This window comes from Nicotiana tomentosiformis, chromosome 4, assembly GCF_000390325.3.
Source record: "Nicotiana tomentosiformis chromosome 4, ASM39032v3, whole genome shotgun sequence".
Lineage (NCBI taxonomy): Eukaryota > Viridiplantae > Streptophyta > Magnoliopsida > Solanales > Solanaceae > Nicotiana > Nicotiana tomentosiformis.
Genome location: NC_090815.1, coordinates 51,509,868 through 51,533,332, shown reverse-complemented (window position 1 = coordinate 51,533,332; position 23,465 = coordinate 51,509,868). Strand labels below are relative to the sequence as shown.

The 23,465-nt window shown below is 40.3% G+C and overlaps 1 long non-coding RNA gene across 1 annotated transcript; it reads right to left on the bottom strand.

Annotated features, from left to right (window-relative positions):
- Positions 1-8,646: 8,646 nt before the first annotated feature.
- On the bottom strand, positions 8,647-12,546 carry LOC138908951 (uncharacterized). Its single transcript, XR_011415390.1, has 2 exons — positions 12,482-12,546; positions 8,647-9,029 (listed from the first exon to the last, which is right to left on the bottom strand). It is a non-coding gene; the product is annotated as an uncharacterized lncRNA (long non-coding RNA).
- Positions 12,547-23,465: the final 10,919 nt, after the last annotated feature.

Here is a 23,465-nt window from a genome sequence, read left to right as displayed (position 1 = left end):
ATCAGCACCAATTGTATGTGAAATTTTCAAAGTGTGAATTTTGGCTCGAATCTGTCACATTCTTGGGTCATGTTGTCTCTAGAGAAGGAATCAAGGTTGATCCTCAAAATATTTCTGCAGTAAAGAATTGGCCTAGGCCTACAATGCCCACCGAGATTCGTAGTTTCTTGTGCTTAGCAGGGTATTACGGGAACTTTGTGGAGGGGTTCTCTACTCTTGCCTCTCCGTTGACTAAATTGAATCAGAAAGCGGTTAAGTTCCAATAGTCTGATGCTTGTGAAAGGAGCTTCCAGGAGTTGAAATCAAGATTGACTACAACACTGGCGTTGACCTTGCCAGAGGGTACAACTGAATTTTGGTATATTGTGATGCTTCAAGAATTGGGCTTGGGTGTGTGTTAATGCAACACGGCAAAGTTATGGCATATGCTTCTAGGCAACTCGAGAATCATGAAAAGAATTATCCAACACATGACTTAGAACTGGCGGCGGTGGTTTTTGCATTGAAGATTTGGTGTCATTATTTGTATGGGGTCCATGTGGATGTATTCACGAATCAAAAGAGTCTCCAATATATTTTCAAACAAAAGGAGCTGAATCTAAGGCAGAGAAGATGGCTGGAGTTACTCAAGGATTACGACATAGATATTCTATCTCACCCAGGGAAAGCCAATGTTGTGGCATATGCTCTTAGCTGGAAATCTATGGGTAGTTTAGCTCACTTGGAGGCATATCAAAGTCCATTGGCCAAGGAAGTTCATCGATTGGCTAGTTTGGGAGTTCGTCTTGCAGACTCTAATGAAGGAGGGGTAATTGTGCAAAATAGGGCCAAATCATCGCTTGTTGTGGAAGTCAAAGAGAAGCAATACAACGATTCATATTTGGCGCAATTGAAGGAGGGGATTCAAAAACATAAGACTACGGATTTTTCTCTTGGCATGGATGATGGTACACTAAGGTACCAAGGGCGATTATGTGTTCCGAATGTAGAGGGTCTTCGAGAAAGAATCATGACCGAAGCTCACGCTTCTAGGTATTCCGTGCATCCAGGTTCTACAAAGATGTGTCACGATCTCAAGGAATTCTATTGGTGGAATGACATGAAAAGGAATGTGGCGGACTTTGTGGCAAGGTGTCTGAATTGTCAGCAAGTGAAGGCCGAACATCAACGGCCTGGTGGGTTGACAATATAGAAATTCCGATGTGGAAGTGGGAGATGATTTATATGGATTTTGTGGTATGATTACCATGCACTCCGTGCAAGTTTGACTCAATTTGGGTGATTGTGGATTGGCTCATGAAATAAGCTCATTTCTTGCCAGTTAAATCTACCAACACAGCGGAATAGTATGCCTAGTTGTATATCAAGGAAATAGTAAGGCTACATGGTACTCCAGTTTCTATCATTTCCGATCGAGGGGCTCAGTTCACGGCCAATTTTTGGAAGAAATTTCAGCAAGGTTTGGGTACTCAGGTAAATCTTAGTACAACCTTCCATCCATAGACCGACGGGCAAGCAGAGCGGAGTATTCAGACGCTTGAGGACATGTTGTGTGCTTATGTTCTTGATTTCAAGGGTAGCTGGGATGATTATTTGCCACTCATAGAGTTTGCTTATAACAATAGCGTTCATGCGAGTATTCAGATGGCACCATTTGAGGCATTGTATGGTAGGAGATGTAGATCTCCCATTGGGTGGTTCGAGATTGGGGAAGCTGAGTTGATAGGGCCAGACCTCGTGCATCAGGCTATGGAGAAGGTTAAGATCATAAAGGAGCGGTTGAAAACTGCCAAGAGTCGTCAAACATCCTATTCAGATGTCCGTCACAGTTACTTAGAGTTCAAAGAAGATGATTGGGTATTCTTGAAGATTTCCCCCATGAAGGGTATTATGCGGTTTGGGAAAAAGTGAAAATTGAGTCTGAGGTATGTCGGGCCGTACAAAATTATCCAAAGGATCGGTGTGGTGGCGTACAAGCTTAAGCTACCACCCGAGATGTCATTAGTCCACCCGGTATTCCATGTGTCTATGTTGAAGAATGTAGTTGGAGATCTGTCAGCTATTGTGCTGGTTGAGACCATTGAGGTTAATGAAGAATTGTCATATGAAGAAATTCCAGTTGCCATTCTTGATAGGCAAGTCCGAAGGTTGAGAAATAAATAAATTGCCTCCGTGAAAGTGTTATGGCAAAACCAGTAGGTTGAAGAGGCCACGTGGGAAGCCGAGGAAGAAATGAAGTAGAAGTATCCTCACTTGTTTGAATAACTATGTAATCCTTTCTTTTTATGAACTTGTCGCCTATGAATTTTGTATCACTTGCTCAGTTAATGTAAAGGTGTTCCTTATAATTATATTTTGCTTATGAGGCCACGATTGGTATTGTAATGAGCTTTGTTACGTTGTTGGGTTGTGCATATGTTTTTAGGATATGATTCTGGGGCTCTCTGACAGGTGGATAAGCCTAGTTACAATGGAAACTATAGCGAAACTTTTGGAAATTTTAGAAGTTAGTTAAATTTGGGGTTGCTGGTGTAGGGTATGATAACTGAGTTGCACAAGGTGCTAATAATGGACCCTAATTCTCAATCCAACCCTTTGTGAACCGTAGACTGGTCGCAGAGTGGGGCAGATTTCTGGGGCATTTTTGATGCCCAATTTCGCGGCCATTATGCGACTGCATACCCATTTCGCGGGCCGCATTCTTGTCTCATATACCTCCTTGGGATTTTTCGGAGGGAGGTTTTGCGGTGCACTATGCGACCGCAAAACAGGTCTGCGGCCGCATAATGACTGCAGACCAATTCAGTTTCTTTCCAGCTCTGGCACCCATTTTTGTGGACCGCATAACCATTATGCAGTCGTATACGCGACCGTAGAACCCGATTCGGAGCTTCATTTTTGGGGTTTCTAAACCTGACCCAGTTCCATTAAAACATACCCCATAGACTATTTTGAGCACATTTTTGATATTTTAGAGTGAGAGGGAGAGTTCTTAGGGTGGGGGAGTAATCTTTAACCATTATCCATCAATTCTTGCTCAATCATTGAGGATTAACAAAGGGAATCTTTACCCTAAAGGAAAGAATCTATGTTCTAGCTCTCAATTTCGAAATTTTGTAAAAATGTGGTAATTAGAGAGGCAATTATTGGGTGTGGGGTTGTTGTCTTGCATGCATGTATCCTTGAGGTATGTGGGAAGATTATGAGCTAAAAATTATAGAGAGTGGGTTGGGAAATGATGAAATCTTCCACAAAAGAGCCTTAAAACCTTAATGCACACCTAGTGTTTGATAAAATGCTTAAATGAGCTAAAACCATGATCATCTTCCTAATTTTTGGTTCAACTTATTATATTTCTAAAATATATTGAAGTTGCTAAGAATTACAGATCATTTTAGAGTTGAGAAGCTCAATTTAGGTATGTTGGCTAAACCCCCTTCTTCTTAGAATCGAACCCCATGGTGTTCATGTAATTGGAGTAAGTCCCTAATCATTATTGAATTGGTTATTCCTAATGTGGTTGTGTTGAAGGGTGTTTGTTCAATGTTTATTCTAAATGCTTCATTGTGTTATCTTGCCATTTGAGAATATATTCAAAATGTGGAATATGTGTTAGGAATGTTAAAACTTCATGTCAAGACCGAAATAAAGGTTGTTATGCCAAATTGTATGAAAGGCCCCTATGTGCTTAAGATTTCCCAAATTGCTCATATGTGAATTAATGTCTCACATGGGAAGCCCTATTAATGTTGATAATGATAATGATATTTGAATGTGGAAAAGGGGACCGAAACTATGAAATACAACCAAGTGCCAAGAATGACTTTGTAATTGTGATCACTAGTGCCAATGAACTTAAAGTATATGAAAGAAGTACGATGTGAGATGATTGACTAAAAAAGGTAATGTCTCAAATGAGATGGCCTAGCCGATCAGGCCGAGATCGGACTCCGTGTAAGAACACGGTGGTATTGTGGATGCAATTGTGAAAATGGTTGATGTCTCAAATGAGATGGCCTAGCCGATCGGGCCGTGATCAGACGCCATGGTGCACACATGGTGGTACTGTGCTGGAAATTATAATGAAATTGTGGTAATGTATCAAATGAGATGACCTAGCCGATCGGGTCAAGATCGAACTCCGTGTAAAGATACGGAGGTATTGTGAATTGTGGAATATCGGTACTAAAGATCACCCAACCTAATAATATGGAAATTAACTTGAAGACGTATATGATCCTTAACTTGTTGTTTTAATATTATTCGAATCATTTATTGAATTCTTAGCCGTTCCTCTTGTATTATTATTTATTCTATTTAGTTGGTGTTTAGCTTTACATACTAGTGCTATTCGACGGTACTAACGTCCCTTTTGCCGGGGGAGATGCATCTTTAAATGGATGCAGGTGGTTACATAGCAGACAGTTTTGATCACAGATAGTGTTGCATCCTCTTCTCAGCGGATTCGGTGAGCCTCACTTTAGTCCGGGGTCAAGTATTGCACCTTTTATTTATATTGTGGTCACATTTTGAGGGATAGTCGGGGCCTTGTTGCCGGCACCATCTTTACTCTCTTTTATCTTTAGAGGCTCCGTAGATACTTTGTGGGTTGTATATGGGTGTTGGGAATGCTAAACAAGTTCTGTTGTGTTTGATCACTTGTTCCACTCGAACTATAAGAAATGTGTACTTTGAGACATAAAGGCGCAATGACTAATGAAACAATTTAGGATTGTATGTATGAGCTTCCTACTGTATAAGTAATGAAATCACGTCTTGTCTTTATCATGGGTGAATTGGGTAGAAAGTATCTAATAGGCTTGCTCGTCGGATTCACTTGACTGAGTGCCGGTTGCGCTTCTCGAGGTTGGGGCGTGACACTTATACTAGGTGAGGCGAGGTTATTGGACCTGGAATTAGTGTAATCAGATTTCGATAAGGTATGTGTGGAAGAAGACTACGATTAGTCAGCTCATAATTTGGCAATGGTTTTTGTTGGCCAGAGAACTCCATGGCTTGTTGATTGATGGGTGGTTATGAGTTCTTACACATTTCTTTCACCATTATCAGTGTTGCAAGGGTTTAGAACAGGGTTTTATTTGATATGAGGTATATTAAGATTACCAAATTTGGTAACGGGCAGTTATTACAGGCAGACGATAGGGCTTCGACATATGAGTTAAAGGGTACACCGTATGGTTATATATTGGAAGTGTATTTATGGTTTGATGTAGCTTGTCGAGATTTATACAGTGTATATTTATAGAAGATGCGGATGTTAGAGAGAGTTATGGATATTGTAATTTGGTTCTAAGGCTTATAGGTTAAGGTTGAAGGAAGAATCTTCAGTCAGGATTATATTAATAAATTTATATAAATTAAGGTGGCATTGTATCACTCATGGGTATGTGTATGATGAGTTTGTACAGTTTTGATGGCTTTGGAATGACTCTTGCCACGTTCAAGGATGAACAATTGTTTAAGTAGAGGAGAATGTAAAGACCCGATCGGTTGTTTTGAGCTTTAGTATTACGATTGGTGATTTGAGATGTTAAGTAGCTTCATATGATGCATTATGACTTGCGAGTATAGTTGGTTTGGTTTCAAAAAGGTTTGGGGGAGAATTGGAACACGTAGTTGTATTTTTGAAGCTTAAATGGAAGAGTTGACCAAGGTTTGACTTTTGTGTAAACAATTTCGGATTGGGAATTAGATGGCCCCAATAAGTTCGCATGGTGATTTGGACTTGGGCATATATTCAGATTTGGTTTTGGACGTTCCTAGAAGATGTTAACTCTATTTGGCGAAAGTGACCAATTTAAAGAATTGAAGAGTTCATAAGTATGAACAGTAGTTGGCTTTTGGGCTGAGGAGCTTTGATTGCGGTTTTGAGACTTTAGAAAGATCCTAATGGTTGATATGAACTTGTTTGGTTGTAATCCAGAATGTCTAAGTGTGATTCAGACGCATTCGGCGAAGTTGAAAAGTTAAGAGATAAATTCAATTTTCTATTCTTGGTTTTGTTATTATTTTTGACGTTTCGAGACTTTGAAAAATATTGTATAAAGTATGTGGACTTATTGGAGTGATTGGACGGGGTCCCGAGGAGCTCGGGTGTGTTTCAATGTAGTTTCGGACCATTTTTGTTATGTTTGGAGGAGCTGGTTTGGTGGTGTGATGCAGTGCTCTGTGATCGCGGACTGGGTGATGGGATAGCGGAGAAAGGAGGTGGCTGAGATGGTTGTTCGCCGCAATCGCTGGAGGAGGTCGCGATCGCGGGGTATTGTGCATGGCTGGTCATTGTGATTGCGGGTGGATGATTGCATTCGAGGAGGGTTTTTTTGGAGGTGGGGGCCTTATTTTTTGCTATCACGGGATGTCCCTCGCGCTCGCGTAGATTGCTGGTTGATCTAGAGGTTTTGGCCTTCACGTTTGCAAAACTAGTCGATTGTTTGTGTACTCTGGGGGCTGTTGGCTTTCATGATCGCTTGTGTGAGGTCACAATCGCGTAAAAGGGATTTATAGGCAGTATTTTTGTGCTTCGCGATCGCAGAGCAATGGGTCGCGATCGCGAAGGGTACTGCTGGACAAACCATTTTAGTTGCGAATTTCGGGATTATTGTCCATTCTCTCATACTTTGAACCCTAAACTTGGAGAGGTGCAATGTTTCAAGGATATTTTCATACAAGGTAAGAGGGCAAGTGATTTCTACTCATTTATAATAATATTTCAAGAATTTTTATGCATTTCTAACCTCTAAAATAAGGAATTAAAGTGTAAAGATTAAGGTTTTTGGTATGCACTTCAGAGAGTGATTTTGGGGTTTTTGATTATGAAATTGGACCCCTATTTGGAATTTAATCATATATTTGGAATCATGGGATTATGTGTGAGCTATATCTATGATCAATTTCGAATTCCGGGCCTAGGTAATACAGGGTATGTTATTGTTGTTAATTTCGGATTCCGGGCCTAGAGGCCCGAGGTTGAATTTTGTTGACCCGTGTTACTTTGGGCCCTGTGAGCGTAGGCACCAAGATTTGGTGCTTGATTTGGACATGTGACCTGTGTCAGGCACATGGATTTGTACTGTGACGTTTGAGAAGGGATCCTAAGCATGCATATTTATATATCATAGAATCATGCAGTGAGTTTTATATAAATGTTGGTTGATGAATATCATACTATAATGCAAAAATTGAGATATTTGATATCTAATTTGATCTCTCTTTTATCTGCAAAGCATGTCTAAATTTTTTATATACTCTGTCTTTAGTCCTTGTATCTATTTGATGACACCATACTTTACGTCGTATCTTATTTAGCTTTTACTTGATTGTTGGACTATTAGTAAGTGTCGATGTCGACCCCTCGCTAGTACTTCTTCGAGGCTAGACTTGCTACTTACTGAATATCGTAATTTGTACTCGTACTACACTTCTACATATTTTTATGCAACTTCTGAGACAGGTACTAGTGGTACCCATCCAGCGGAGTAGGAGTATTTTGTTTGAGACTTCGTGGCAAGCTTCCATCCTGATGTAATCCGCAACACATGGGTCCCTCTTCCCTACTTAGCCATTTGTATCTATTTATTTCCTTTCAGACAGATGTTATTGTTCTCTTCAAACTAATTACTCTTGTTAGATACTTGTGACATTGTCACTGGATTTTGGGTATTGGTTAGACAATTGTGGTCGTATTTAGACCTTGTCTTGCATTTATGTATATCATAATGCTATGTTGAGACTTGTTCCGCTTTCATATCTTTATCATATCTCAAACAATGACTTAATAATGGTATCTGTTATTGTCGTTTAGTATTGGCTCGCCTAGTAAGCGAGTTAGACGCCATCACGACTTTTGATGGGATTTTGGATCGTGACACCCTGCAAGTCATAAAACACCAAACAAATATACATGAAGTATCAAATAGGGAAACAGAGCTCTAGTGCACAAAACGACTTACCGGTCGTTATATTTGTCATTCTTATTTATTAAGAACACTAGATGGTGTGTGCCCGTGCTTTGCACGGGCGTATGGCGACATAACTGTTTGTTGTGTTATTTAGTTTCCTTACTAAAATTAAAACACTATTTCTGGAACAATACTTAATGGATATGTGCGCTATAGTAAGAATAATATTTGTCAAATACCATCAAAGAATCTCTTAAGCAGCCAACTTAGGAGATCATATCGATTCTCCAATCCAAACTCTAAGCTAAACTTGAAAGCTAAAGAGCTACTTACTCTTCTCCATAAAGGGAAACCATGGCATTCATCTCAAGGTTAGTCTTACACTAACCATCCTATTAGAATTTAATTTTTTCAATTAAAACATAGATTCACATACATAATTTATCAAGTAACAAAAGAATCACCAGGGGCAGCGAATTTCACAAATTTGAGCACACCTCACATCAACCATTTATAGAGTTTGCCTTGAATTCTATATAGATTGACTAATGATACCAAGTGGTTTTACATCTAGGAATTTTCTTAGTTGATGCTGGGCTCATATGAAGCTCGTTCAAGCACCCTATATGTCACGACCCAAAATCCCAACTTGTCATGACGGCGCCTAACACATTTACTAGGCAAGCTGACAATCACATCATAACTAAGCATTTGAATTAAAACATGATTCAATAAGCTCAACAGCGAAAAATCTCATAAATATCTGATAAAGACAACTGTAACTCTACTACAACCAACCCAAAATCTGGTGTCATCGAGTACATGTGCACTACAATATCTTTACATAAAACAAACTCTAGTACAACTGTCTAAACAATAGAACATTACAAAAAAGCATGAAAGGAAGAAAAGTCAAGGTCTGCGGATGCCATAACAGCTACCTTGAAGTCTCCAAGCAAGTACTGACAATGATCTAGCAATTACCGCATCCAGATGTACCTGGATCTTCACACGGAGTGCATAATGTAGTATAAGTACAACCGACCTAATGTACTCAATAAGCAACAGAACTAACCTTGGGTTGAAAGCAGTGACGAGCTTAGAAGGATACTGTCAGAACCAAAACAATGAAAACACAGATATAACAATGAGAATGACAGTAATAACTCAGAAAATCTTCCATATTCAGGTCGTTCACCGTACAAAAATTTAGACATGCTTTCAAGTTCACAATTTAAAGACCAACATTGATAAGAACATGTTAAGTATTGCTAGCATGAAAAATGGTACATCTCTATGCCTACATGTCAGATATGCATGTCAAAGTAAAGTATCATAGTGATATTTCCAGGTACTCATACTCTAAGAGTACATAATCTGTCTATCTCAAATTCTTATTCGTCACACACACAATCACTCAGCACTGTATGGGTGCCTGGCATCAATGCCTCTCACCAAAGCACGTGGATATATATCACGGTGCCTGCGCTCACTACTAGTATGTTAGACTCCGGAGGGGCGAATCCTGCCCAAGCACTAATATAAAGCCTATAACACTTGCAGCCCGATCCACAATAATAAATAAGCCAATAAGGCCTGCTGCGGCGTGCATCCCGATCCATAATAACACTCACAATCCGGCTCTCAAGTCACCTCAGTCATCAATCTCTCAAGTCAACAAGGCTCACAAATCTCGTACCACTCATCCCAAACAATGATAACATGATGTAACAATAAATAATAACAAAGACTAAGGTATGATATGCAAATGAATAAACATGACTGCGTACATAAATGCAGTTAAAGAAAATAGCTCAAACAGTAGAAATAGCCTCAGTGGGTCCCAATAGAATAAGCACATAGCCTAAATATAATTTCTAACATAAATCGCAGCTCAATTACTCTAACACGTAAGAATTACACGGATATAACAAGACTTGATATCAACACAGCATAAGAATCCACCCGAATTATGATTACCACGGTGCACACCCGTTACCTAGCATGTGCGTCACCTCAATACAACCCACATAACACATTTTTCAGGGATTTATACCCTCAGTTCCAAGTTTATAAGTGTTACTTACCTCAAGTGCGCAACTCAATGCTCCAACAAACCCTTTCCTCGCGAATAAGCCTCCGTACGACTCGAATCTAGTCACAAACAACTTAATATAATCAATACAAGCTATAGGAATCTATTCCATACGATAAAACTAAGATCTTTAACCAAATTTAAAAAGTCAACCCAAAAAGGCAACCTCGGGCCCATGCCTCGGAACCCAACAAAATTCACAAATTTCGAACACCCATTCAATAACGAGTCCCACCATACCAAAATCACTCAATTCCGATCACAAATCGAACCTCAAATCCCCAAATCTTACTCTCCAATACATAGACCACAAATGCCCCAAATTTCACCTCAAACACATATAAACTAGGTGCAAAAATCAATGGGTATTCAATATTAATGGACAAAAGTGATCAAAAGTTGCTTACCTCCTGAATTATAGTGAAATCCTTATCAAAATTCGCCACTAGCCGAGCTTCTAAAGTCTAAAAATGAACAAAATATCTCAAACCCTCGACTATATCTTTTTCCTAGGCATTCGCGCTTTTGTGGGCTCAAACACCATACCTGCGGTTTCGCTTTTGCGGAGAAATCTTCGTTTCTGCGAAGTCCACTTAAGTTCCCGGCCTGGTGCACCTGCGGTCCTCCTTATCGCACCTGCGGGACCGCTTCTGTGGTCCATCCACCACTGCAGAAATCCAACATCTAGATGGCCTCCGCTTCTGCGCTTAATACACCGTTTCAGTGGTCTTGCAGATGCAGAATTTCCTCGCATTTGCGCTTCTCCACAAGCCTGGCCTAGCTCGCTTCTGCAATCCCTTGCCGCTTCTGTAGCTCGCAGATGTGTAAACCTTTCGCACCTGCGCTCCCATGCAGCCTCCCAAAATCTAGGACATGCGCACTCTCGCTGCTTCTACGGCTCCTCACTTGCGGCCAAAACCTTACAAGTGCGGTTACACCAGAACTGAAGCCACATATGTTTCTCTAAGTCCACACTTCAATCCGATTTCAAAATGAATCACCCCTTAGACCCTATCAAAACATACCAACACATCCTAAAACATAATACGAACTTAGTCAAAGCCTCAAATCACCTCAAAAAATATAAAAAACATGAATCGCGCCTCAATTCAATCCTAACGAAACTAATGTATTTCCAACTTTTAAAACCAATGCCAAAACCTATCAAACAACTCCGATTAATTTCAAATTTTGTACACAAGTCATTAATGATACAACGGACCTACTCCAACTCCTGGAACTAAAATCCGAGTCTGTCATCAACAAAGTCAACTCTCAATCAAACTTCTCACCCTTCTAAACCTTCTACTTTCTAACTTTCGCCAATTCAATCCAAAACGACCTACGAACCTCCAAATCAATATTCGGACATACTCCTAAGTCCAAAATTCCCATACGAAACTATCAGAACCATCAAAACTCCAATACGGAGCCGTTTACTTATAAGTCAACGTACGGTCAACTCTTCCAACTTAAGCTTCCAACCTTGGGAATTATAGCCTGTTTGGCCAAACTTTAAAATTAGCTTATTTTGAGAAGTGCTTTTTCTGAAAAGTACTTTTCAAAAAAGTGATGTTGGTAATAAGTAGTTTGTGTTTGGCTAATTAATTTAAAAAGTACTTTTGAGCAGTAATTAGTATTTGGCCAAGCTTTTAAAAAGTACTTCTAAGTATATTTATCTCAAAGTGCTTCTCAAAAAAGTGCTTTTGGAGATAAGCTACTTTTTTCTGCTTCTCAAAAACTGCTTCTGCTTTTCCTCAAAAATATTTTTTTCCTTCTAAAAGCTTGGACAAACACCTCAATTTTTGAAAGAAGCACTTTTGGCCAAAAAAGCACTTTTGGCCCAAAAAAGCTTGGCCAAATAGTCTATAAGTGTCTCAGTTCATTCCGAAATAACCCCGGAACCAAACCAACCACCCCGATAAATCACATAACCATAAATGAACATACAATAAGCAATAAATAGGGGAACTGAACTGCGATACTCAAAACGATCGGCCGGGTCTTTACATTCTCCCCCTCTTAAACAAACGTTTGTTTAAGAGCGAGTCTAGAATCATACTTGGAGTCTCAAATAGGTGTGGATACTTGCTCCGCATCTGCTGATATTGTCAATAACTAATTTGTTTAGGTAACAATGACCCAATCTTCCAACATTAAGCTTAAAATTATAAATTTTTGCATAGACATTTCGATTCGCAAAAATTTATTAGTGGCAAAAGTCAGAAAAGACGTCATCGACAGTAATAAAAAATAACACATTTAAATGCACCAAGCCATCTATCTTTCAACCATGCATGTGGGGATCAAATAGAATTACAGGTGCGCATGCAAAAGCTCTAGACATAAATTAGGAGAAAGAGCGGAAAAATAAAAATCTTGAAAATGGGGACAAAACTTTCAAAGGAATCCAGATCGTGATAGCAGAAATCAGTGCAAGAAAGGAAATGAAGAGGAGAAAACTTACCAGATGTAGCAAATGAAATAGAGGCTGCAAAATAAAATAAGAGAAACCAAAAAAATTAAAACAAAACTGAACAGAGATGAAAGAGATGAGGGAACGTACCAAAGATCTAACTCTCGTGGGTCTCTAATCAATGACACGTAGTAATAATTTCCGAAAAGACAAAATAGTCACCTAATTTACTGAAATGCCCTCACTTTAGGTCATATTAACAGAAATGCCCTTTGTCCTATGAAGAACCTCTGCTTATTATATAGTTAAAAAGTATCATTTGAGTTTATTCTTCCTCTTCTTCTCAATGTTAAATTGTAATATTGTCCTATACATATCATAAGGGCCAGAAATTAGCATGCAAAATAGAAATGTATCACCAGCATGTTACTTGTTGAGGATTCATTTCCTTGCTCTCAGACAACGGTATTAACAATTATAATCAAGTCCTGAGTTCGTGTCCAGCCAATACAAATAATACTGCTAATCATTAACTCACAAGAAAAAGCTAAAATGGGGTAAAATATATATATATATATATATATATATATATATATATATATATATATGTTGTTCCTGAATGAATACAAAAAATTATTTACTGAATTTCAATCTTTCGTTTATCATGATCATTCAAAGGCGATTACGAGATCACTGAATGAAGTTATGTTAGTTATTTTTATGCTAAGAACTTTAATAATATTATTCATTTGCTTACTGGATTGGTGTCACGGCTCAAATGTTTCTCCATAAGATGTCGTGACGGCACCTAGTCTCTAAGACTAGGTAAGCCTAACACTTACTGAATTAATAGAAGAATTTGACCAACAATTAATAATTAGGAAATAGCACCTTATTACACAACTTACAATTCTCAAAACCGGTAGTACAAGTCATAAGCTCTACTGAGTTTGCTATAAAAACCTCTAAATACAACTGTTTCTATAGAGATAAACAGTGCAAGTACAATAACAGAAGGTGACTTCGAGGCCTGTGAACGCAACAACGGGTTTACTTGAGTCTCCACAGCAAGATCCGTACAGTTAGCTAGCGATCGACTGACTCCGAATTACCTGGATCTGCACAAAAATGTGCAGAAGTGTAGTATGAGTACACCACAGCGGTACCCAGTAAGTATCAAGACTAACCTCAGTGGAGTAGTGACGAGGGACAGTCAAGATACCTACTGGACTAGATAACCTGAACAAGTATAGGTATAGAACTAACCGAGTATGATATCTCTAGAGAACTACGCAAAATGACAACAATAATACGATGCTTGCAGTAGGAAATAGAAGCAACAATTTGCAGCGGGACACCACAAGTAATAACACAGTTGAGTAAGCTGGACACAATTTAAATCCGGTGAAAAATAAATAAAGGAAAGATTAGTAGCAACTTGATAAGAATAACCGCTTTCGCACCGGGTTTATTCAATAATCCCCACGAGGTACCAAACCTCAAAACTCACACAATTCACGGGTTCCAATTCATGAACCATAATCACTTAACATCTTTTGCTCTCATTACAACTGATAACTGCACAGACGACTAACGTGCCAATAGAACTAATCTCACATATAAGACAAGTAGATGGAGTACGTACAAATGATCGGTAGCATGAGTGTTCATCTTCTTAAACCGATGGGGTGATAAAGTACGTGTATGCTTGTGCAAGTGTTCTATCACAGTTCGGGCCAACGAATAAGAGTAGAGAAAATGAACGACACATAAGGAACGATCCCCACAATTTGCACCAAATAAAACTCACACAGGTTAGGCACGCCACTACACAAATATCAACAACAACAAGGTCTCCAGGCTATCACAAGTCATCCTAAATCAATCCCCAACATAGCCCACCATGTCTCGTCACGTGCGCAATAATAAAGTAAATGTACTCCTTGTCTCGCCGCATGCATATAATAATATTCCCACCTTGTCTCTCCACATGCGCAAACCCACATATATAGCCCGCCTTTTCATGCCGCATGTTCCAATATCAGTAATAAAAATAGCACGGCATAAACCTCGTGCAAACACCCGAACAAAATCTCCCAACAATATTACATGCCAAAAACACAACATCACAATAGAATGACTTTCATAACATGTGCCCATATTCCACAATATTTCATCTAAACAGTATCAATACCACAACCGCGCATAGCCCTCGAGTCAACAAGCTGAGTACAACAGTAACAACAACAACAATAGCGCGAGAATACGACAAGTAAATCAACTCAAGAGCTTTGGATCACAAAGAAGCGGTAGAACGAGCTCACAAAGAATAAACACAACAGGGAATACTAGTCTCAATAAGAATGGCTCAACAAGGGAGAAATAATTTGTAACAAATGATTCCAAATAAGGATGAGGCAACTACAATAAAGGATAACTAAACTTCATTTAGGGTTGAGCAATTACGAAGAGATGCAATAAATTTAATTAAAGATAAACAACATAAAAGTTAATCATAACTTCAAATAAGGATAGACAATTACATAAGAGATAATAATAATTTCAATTAAGCATAAGAAATTAGGAAAGGATAGCATGTCAATCGAAGTGTCACGACCCAAAATCCAACTAGCCGTGATGACACCTAACCCATCCTGTTAGGTAAGCCAATTTCCAACTAACCAATTTCAATAATAATATTAAAGCAATTTAAGTGAATAAAGATCCTGATCTTATACAATCCCCAAGAACTGGTAGTATAAATCATGAGCTTCTAAGAATAGAGTGTACAAAGCAGAAATGAAATAAATACATAGTCTGTTTGAATAATACATTTATAAATCTAAGGCTACCCTAAACAAGAGGCAGCTACAACAGGAATGCAGGTACATCTTCGGATCCCGCAACCATCGAGCACAGCAACAACAACAGCCAATATCTACACGTAATGTGCAGAAGTGTAGTATCAGTACAACCGACCCCATGTACTGAGTAAGTAACAAACCTAGCCATAGGTTGAAAGCAGTGACGAGCTTCTACCAAGGTCAGAGTCCAACTTCCATAACAAATAATAGTTTATAATAATATTAATAAAGTAATACCAGAAGTAACTCAAGAATAAATGCTCAGCTAAATTATGACTTCTGAAAATAGTTATGCCTTTCAAGTACATCAATGAAAACCCGAATCGTATACCGAAGTTACCAAAAATATGAATAAGTTTGAAAACAGTAAGTTTTCCAAAATTCTTTCAATAATAAATAAAATATCTCATTTTCTTTCCCAGATAACCAGTATAAAACAAATGCATCACTATTCCTATCTGTCAACATGTGAGAGAAATCATGAGTAATGTGATGCCGTACAGCATGAGGAAAACACATCTCTATGCATATGTGTCATGTGTTCATGTCAATGCAATGTATCTCAGAGATTGCACTCATGTACTCACACTCTTAGAGTACTCAATCTCATTGTCTTGCATTCTCTCTCACTGTGTTTAGCACACTCAATCACTCAGCGCTATACAATACCTGCTGCGACACGCAGCCCGATCCCTGTTTATAGTCGACTGCACTTACTGGGGGTGTACAGACTCATGAGGAGCTCCTACAACCCAAGCGCTATAAGCACGGACAACTCACGTGCTGCACGGACAACTCGCGTGCCATAATATAAATATCTGGATCCGCACGGCCAACTCACGTGCTGCAAGGCCAACTCACGTGGAATAATAATATAAGGATCTGCACGGCCAACTCACGTGTTGCACGACCAACTCACGTGCAATAATAATATAAGGATCCGCACGGCCAACTCACGTGCAATAATAAGCCAATAAGGCCTGCTACAGGCAGGCAGCCCCGATCCATATAATAGTAATAATATATATAAAGCCAACATTGCCTGCTGCGGCATGCAGCCCGATCCCAAAAATATCCTCACAATCAGGCCCTCGGCCTCCCTCAGTCATCAATCTCTCCAGTCTCTCTCTCATGGGCTCACAATGTCATGAGAACGGCCCAAAATGATGATATGATGTATCAATAAATAATAACAGAGATTGAGATATGATATGTAATGACATGAATATGACTGAGTATAAATTTTTAATTTAAAATAAATAATTCACAACAATATGACCTCTGTGGGTCCCAATATTACTGGCACATAGTCTCAACATGATTTTTAATATGCTTTTCAGCTCAATTTCTTTAACTCATAAAACCGCATGGAAAATGCCAAGATCATTTAACTACAAAATTCCACAAAAATAATTATGTCAAAATTTTTATAGTGCACGCCCACACGCCCGTCACCTAGCATGTGCGTCACCTCCCAACAATTCACGAAATACATATATTCAGGGTTCATACCCTCAACTCCAAGATTAGAAGAGTTACTTACCTCGAACAAGCCAAATCCAATGTCGAGCAAGCTAAGAAATGCTCCAGCAATTCCACTCTGCATGTATCAACTTCCAAATGGCTCGAATCTAGTCACAATTAATTTGATTCAGCCCACAAAATTTATAGGAATTAATTCCATATATTAAAATACTAATATTTCTTCAAAATCCGAAATTACGCCCCAAAAATTACCCGTGGGGCCCATATCTCGAAATCCGACAAAACTCACAAAATACAACAACCCATCCAATTACAAGTTCAACCATACTAATTTCACTCAAATCCAACACCAAATCGGTATTCAAACTTAAAAAATTCGTTTTGTGATATTATAGAAATTTCCTTCTATTTCTCTTGAAGATTCAATAATCTTACACAACAAATGAAGATTAATTCATGGAATATAATCACAAGGGAGTTAAGAACACTTACCCCAAGTTGTGTGAAAAATTCCCTCTCCAAAATTGCCCAACCCGAGCTCCAAAATCCGAAAATGGGTGAAAATGTTGAACCCTCGAATTTTAAGGTTCTGCCCAGTCGATTTCCGCACTTGTGGACAAGGGGTCGCACCTGCTACCCTTGCTTCTGCAGACAAATGGGCGCATTTGCGAGCCAGGTCACTTCTGCGGAGAGCCAAGCGCAGATGCAACTCCGCACCTGCGGATAAAATTCCGCACCTGCGCTGCCCGGCTTCCTCACCCTTTTCCGCTTCTGCGCCAACCCTTCGCACATGCGGCCTTGCAGATGCGGGCAAATTCTTCGCACCTGCGAGAACTACCCAGTTCCACACTTGGCCGCTTCTGCGACTGATTTCGCGCACATGTGGCTTCGCACCTGCGATCCAAATCTTCGCAGGTGCGATCACACCAGTAGGCAACAGTTCCAGCATTTCCTTAAGTCCAAATTTGATCCGTTAACCATCCGAAACTCACCCGAGGCCCTAGGGTCCTCGTCCGAACATACCAACAAGTTTCATAACATAACACGGACCTACTCGAGGCCTCAAATCATACCTAACAACCTCAAAAATACGAACTACACACATATTCAAGCCTAATAAATTTCCAAATTTCCAAATTCTACAAACGACGCCGAAACCTATCAAATCACGTCCGATTGACCTCAAATTTTACACACAAGTCACATTTCACATTATGGACCTATCCAAATTTCCAGAATAGGATTTGACCCCAATATCAAAAAGTCAACCCCCCGGTCAAACTTCCCAAAATTTCACCTTTCGGAATTTCAAGCCTAATTCAACTACGGACCACCAAATAATTTTCCGAACACGCTCCTAAGTCCAAAATCACCATACAGAGCTATTGGAATCATCAAAACTCTATTCCAGGATAGTTTACACATAAGTTGACATTCGGTCACTATTTTAACTTAAGCTTTAAACCTTGGAACTAAGTGTTCCAATTCATTCCAAACCCTCATCGGACCCGAACCAATTGCCCCGGCAAGTCACGCAACAAGTGTAAAGTATAATTTGAGCAGTAAATAGAGAAAAGGGGTTGTAATACTCAAAACGACCGGTTGGGTCATTACACGAAGAGACAACAACTTCAATTATGGCACACAAGAGTCAAATAGGCAATAAGGTTTGAACATGAAGAAATCAATTCCAATTAACACACGTAGAGGTGAAACTAGTAAATGGGGAACTTAACATAACAAAACTACTTCATATCTAATGAACATAAGAATCTAAGAGCCCTAAAAGGTCAACATTCCACAAATAAGCCCAAGCACGTACTCGTCACCTCGTGTACACGGACTTCACATGACACAATTAGCACCAAAGACTTAATACCTAAGGGGTAGTTTCCCGCACGCAAAGTTAGGCAAGATACTTACCTCAAACCACGCTCAATCAATCAATTAGTAGGCCTTTTCCATCAATTTCCAACTCTGAATGACTTGAATCTAGTCAAAACAATTTCATTCTATAATTATAACTATAGGAAACTAATTTAAATAATGAAATAATGATCTTAGCTAAGAATTGAAAAATCGCTCCAAAAAGTCGACCCGGGACTGCATCTCGGAACCTGACCAAAATTATAAAAATCGAACACCCATTCATTAACGAGTTCAACCATACCAAAATTATCAATTTCTGACCTCAATTCATCCTTCAATTCATCATTTTACATTTTGAAAGATTTTACAAATTTTCCCCACATTTCCAACTTAATTCGCTAATTAAATGATGAAATTAGCAATGGATGCATAAAATATAACAAGATTCGGGTAGAGAACACTTACCCCAATGAGTTGCTTGAAAAACCCCATGAAAAACACCCAAAACCGAGGTCTAGAACTCAAAATATGTTAAAATTATCCAAGGAAGCGCATCTGCGCTCTTGCATTTGCGAGAAAACGTTCGCATCTGCGAACTCAACTGGTCAGCCCAGTGGCCACACCTGCGCAAAAGGAGTCGCACCTGCGACATCGCAGAAGCACACAAATAGCTGCAGAAGCGGACAACTTCGCATTTGCTATCAATGGGCCTCAAAAGCGGCCATCGCATCTGCGATTAATTCTCCGTAGAATAGAAGTTCCCCCCTCTTGCCTCAATATCACAGAAGCGACATAACCTTCGCAGAAGCGGCTCCGCATCTGTGATCAAACCTTCACAGATGCGGATACAGCAGAAACAAACCTGATCACAAGCAACAAAATTATCTAAAACTCGTCTGAAACACACCTGGGGTCCTCGGGACCCCGCTCAAACATACCAACAAGTTTCATAACATAACACGGACCCGTTCGAGGTCTCAAATCACATCAAACAACGTCGGAACTATGAATCGCACCATGAATCGAGCTTATGAAATTTCGAATATTCCAACTTCTAAAACCTATGCCGAAACAGATCAAATCAACTTAGAACGACGTCAAAATTTGCATGCAAGTTGCAAATGACATAACGGAGATAATCCAACTCTCGGAATCGCACTCTGATCCTGATATCACCAAAGTCAACTCTTTGTCAAACCCCTCAACCTTCCAAAAACTTCAACTTTTTTAAAAAACTTCAACTTTTCAATTTTTGCCGAAATGCTTCAAATTACCCTACGGACCTCCAAATCCAAATTCAGATGCACGCCTAAGTCCAAAATCACCATACGAAACTATTGGAACCATGGAAATTCCATTTCAAAGTCGTCTACACAGAAGTCAAATTCCGGTCAACTCTTACCACTTAAGCTTCTAAAACACGAATCCTTCTTCCACATCAATCCTGAATCATCCGAAGTCCAAACTCGACTACGCACGCACGTCATAACACATAATACGGAGCTGCTCAAGACCTTAAGTCACTGAACGGAGCGCTAATACTTAATCGACTGGTCGGGTCATTACATTCTCCCCATCTTAAATAAATGTTCGTCCTCGAACGTGCCAAGAATCGTCCAGAAGTCATCAAATCACTAAATGTATTCATCCTACATACACCCGCGGGTTATCCCACGTCACCCCAATCCACATAGGCCCGATGACACCATCTCAACTGGCATTTGTCCCTTCCGCCGATACTAATAAGCCTTAGATACAAATTTCTCACTATCCCATCGTTTCCAAATGACCCGATTCCTGCATCAACACACGGTACCAACTTAAACCAGCTGTGATAACTTATGCCTACGCCCACAGGTCATAACCAGACGACATAACACATCACACATATGCCCTTAACAACAAGCCTAACCACAACATCTGCCCATAATCAAATCCAACACCAGCAATTAGCCTCACATCCGTTAGAACCCTGTTTCAAACCTTCACAACATTGCCAATGATGCAAAAAACATGAAGACCTCACAACTATTCACCTGAATCAACAAATTACATCTAACGCCACCTGGGCACACTCCTCGTAAGCTAAAACCCAATAAGCATAACGCGAATATGACTGAATATGCAAAGAGAAACACACATGAGAACTATCAAACAAGCCCGACAGGCACAACCCCCTATCAGTACCATACTACGAATGAATTTCGCAAGGAAGAATCAAAGCATATGAATAAATCACAAAGACCTCATCCTAATATAACTCCACCGCGTCCCGTAGCCCGGTTCAAACACCTCGACACCGCGAGGGTCTCACCCTCAACTCTGAATCGCAAGTTGAATACACATAATACCAACCGAAACCTTCCACTAATTAAATTACGCCGACGAAATCACCACACATACGGAATTCTCACACCGGTAGAGGATCTAAATCACAAGTCGTAACCCATCACCCAGAATTCACATCAAAACTACCGAATGAGGTACAAAAGCCACTCAAAATCTCATAAATCTCAATAATAAATAAAAACAAAATAGTAGACACAGGCTACCACTATCGAATCTCCCAACAGGGATAAACACATAAGTAGAGTACTAAATCATGAAACTCACTCACTCACATGTGAAGCAAAGTAGGAGGACTCATCCCGATAAGCAGAACCAAAATAAAATATGAATGATGCTCCTCTATGATAAATCAAAACCATACATGTACAACATCATCTGGTGCAGCGGCCTCAGGCCTACTGTAGAAAACACTTCAACGGGCTGGGCCTCCCCCTCTTAGGCGCCCTCTACTCGCCTAACCTGTACCCAAGCTGGCGGTGCAGGGATATTAGCAGCTGGAACCGAACTCATAGCCTGAATACCCCGTTGTGACATATCTATCCTGAGTCTGGTACAATCCCTCACAATGTGGCTGGTATCTCCACACTCTAAGCAACCTCTCTGCTGATGTGGCTGTGGAAACTGTGCGGTACGGGTACTCCGAGACCCATGGGTTCCTAAAACACCATGCGAAGAATGAAGTGAAAACTAAACTGGCTGACCCACAAAACCTCTACCATGTTGTACCCTGCCTCCTAAATAAGGTTCAATAGATCTCTCCAGTCTGTGAGACCTCTTAGCCTCCCTGTCCTCTCTCTCCTGACCCCACCTATCCTATCTCTCCTGGCCCCGCCTGTCCTCTCTCTCCTGGTCCCACATGCCCTTTAATCGATGGGCGATCTCTACCACCTGCTGAAATGGAACATATGACTCTAACTCCCGAGCCATGCTAAACCAGATATCATGTCTGGTCCCCTCAATGAATCTACGGACTCGCTCTCTAACTGTAGCGACCAAAGAAGGTGCATGTCTGGACAAATCACTGAATTTAACGGCATACTCTGACACAGACATAGTGCCCTGGTGCAGCTGCTCAAACTCCACGCGCCATGCATCCCAAAGGGTCTAAGGATCAAACTCTCCCAGGAACATCTCTGAAAACTAAACCAATGAAAGTGAAGCTGCATCGGTCGGGCTACCCAACTCATATGCTCGCCACCACTGATATGTCGCTCACTTAAGCTGGAACATAGTAAAAGCAACCTCACTCGTTTCCACAATACCCATAGTGCTGAGAATATGGTGGCACTCCTCTAGAAAACCTTGTGCACCCTCTCAAGCCAAACCACTAAAAGTAGGAGGGTCATACTTCTTGGAACTTGCAAGCCTAAGTTGTTCTTCCTCAGATGTTGCGGCAGTAACTATGGGCTGAACTGGGACCACAGGCTGAGTCGCCATGACACCTGGAACTTGACCAATGTGGACTCACTGCTCTGGAGTATGGGCGTCGGGAGTCTGAGTCCCTCCCCCGATATGTGAAGTAGCTGGTGCAACCGAAATCAACCCTGCCAGAGCCAATGCACCATACATGCTCAAGAACTATGCTAAAGTCGCCTGGAGTCTAGAGTTAACAACAGGCGCCATCGGTACCTGTCCCCAAATTGGAGCTACTGGTGGCTCCTCAATTGTTGCTCTGGTAGGTGCCCTATTTGCGGCACGTGCTCCTCTTCGGCCTCTGCCTCTGCCCCTAGTGACACCTGCTCCGGGGGCGGTGTCAAAAATAACTGCAGCTCATGTCCTCACCATCCGTGAGAGAATAGAATGATAAAAACTAAAACTTCGGGATTAATAAACTCGCACGATAGGAAATGAAGAAGTGAAACTGTCCTAATAGTTCCGTAGCCTCTCGAAGATAAGTACAGACGTCTCCGTACCGATTCTCAAGACTCTACTAAACTCGCTTATGACTCGTAGCACCTATGAACCTAAAGCTCTGATACCAACTTGTCACGACCCAAATTTTCCTCTGTAGGATGTCGTGACGGCACCTAGTCTCTAAGACTAGGTAAGCCTAACACTTACTGAATTAATAAAAGAATTTGACCAACAATTAATAATAAGGAAATAGAACCTTATTACATAACTTACAATTCCCAAAACCAGTAGTATAAGTCATAAGCTCTACTGAGTTTGCTACACAAACCTCTAAATACAACTGTTTCAAAATAGAGATAAACAGTGCAAGTACAATAACAGAAGGTGACTCCGAGGCTTGTGAACGCAACAGTAGGTTTACTTGAGTCCCCACAGCAAGATTCGTACAGCTAGCTAGCGATCGACTGACTCCGAATTATCTAGACCCCACAAAAATATGCAGAAGTGTAGTATGAGTACACCACAGCGGTACCCAGTAAGTATCAAGACTAACCTCAGTGGAGTAGTGACGAGGGACAGTCAAGACACCAACTGGACTAGATAACCTCAACAAG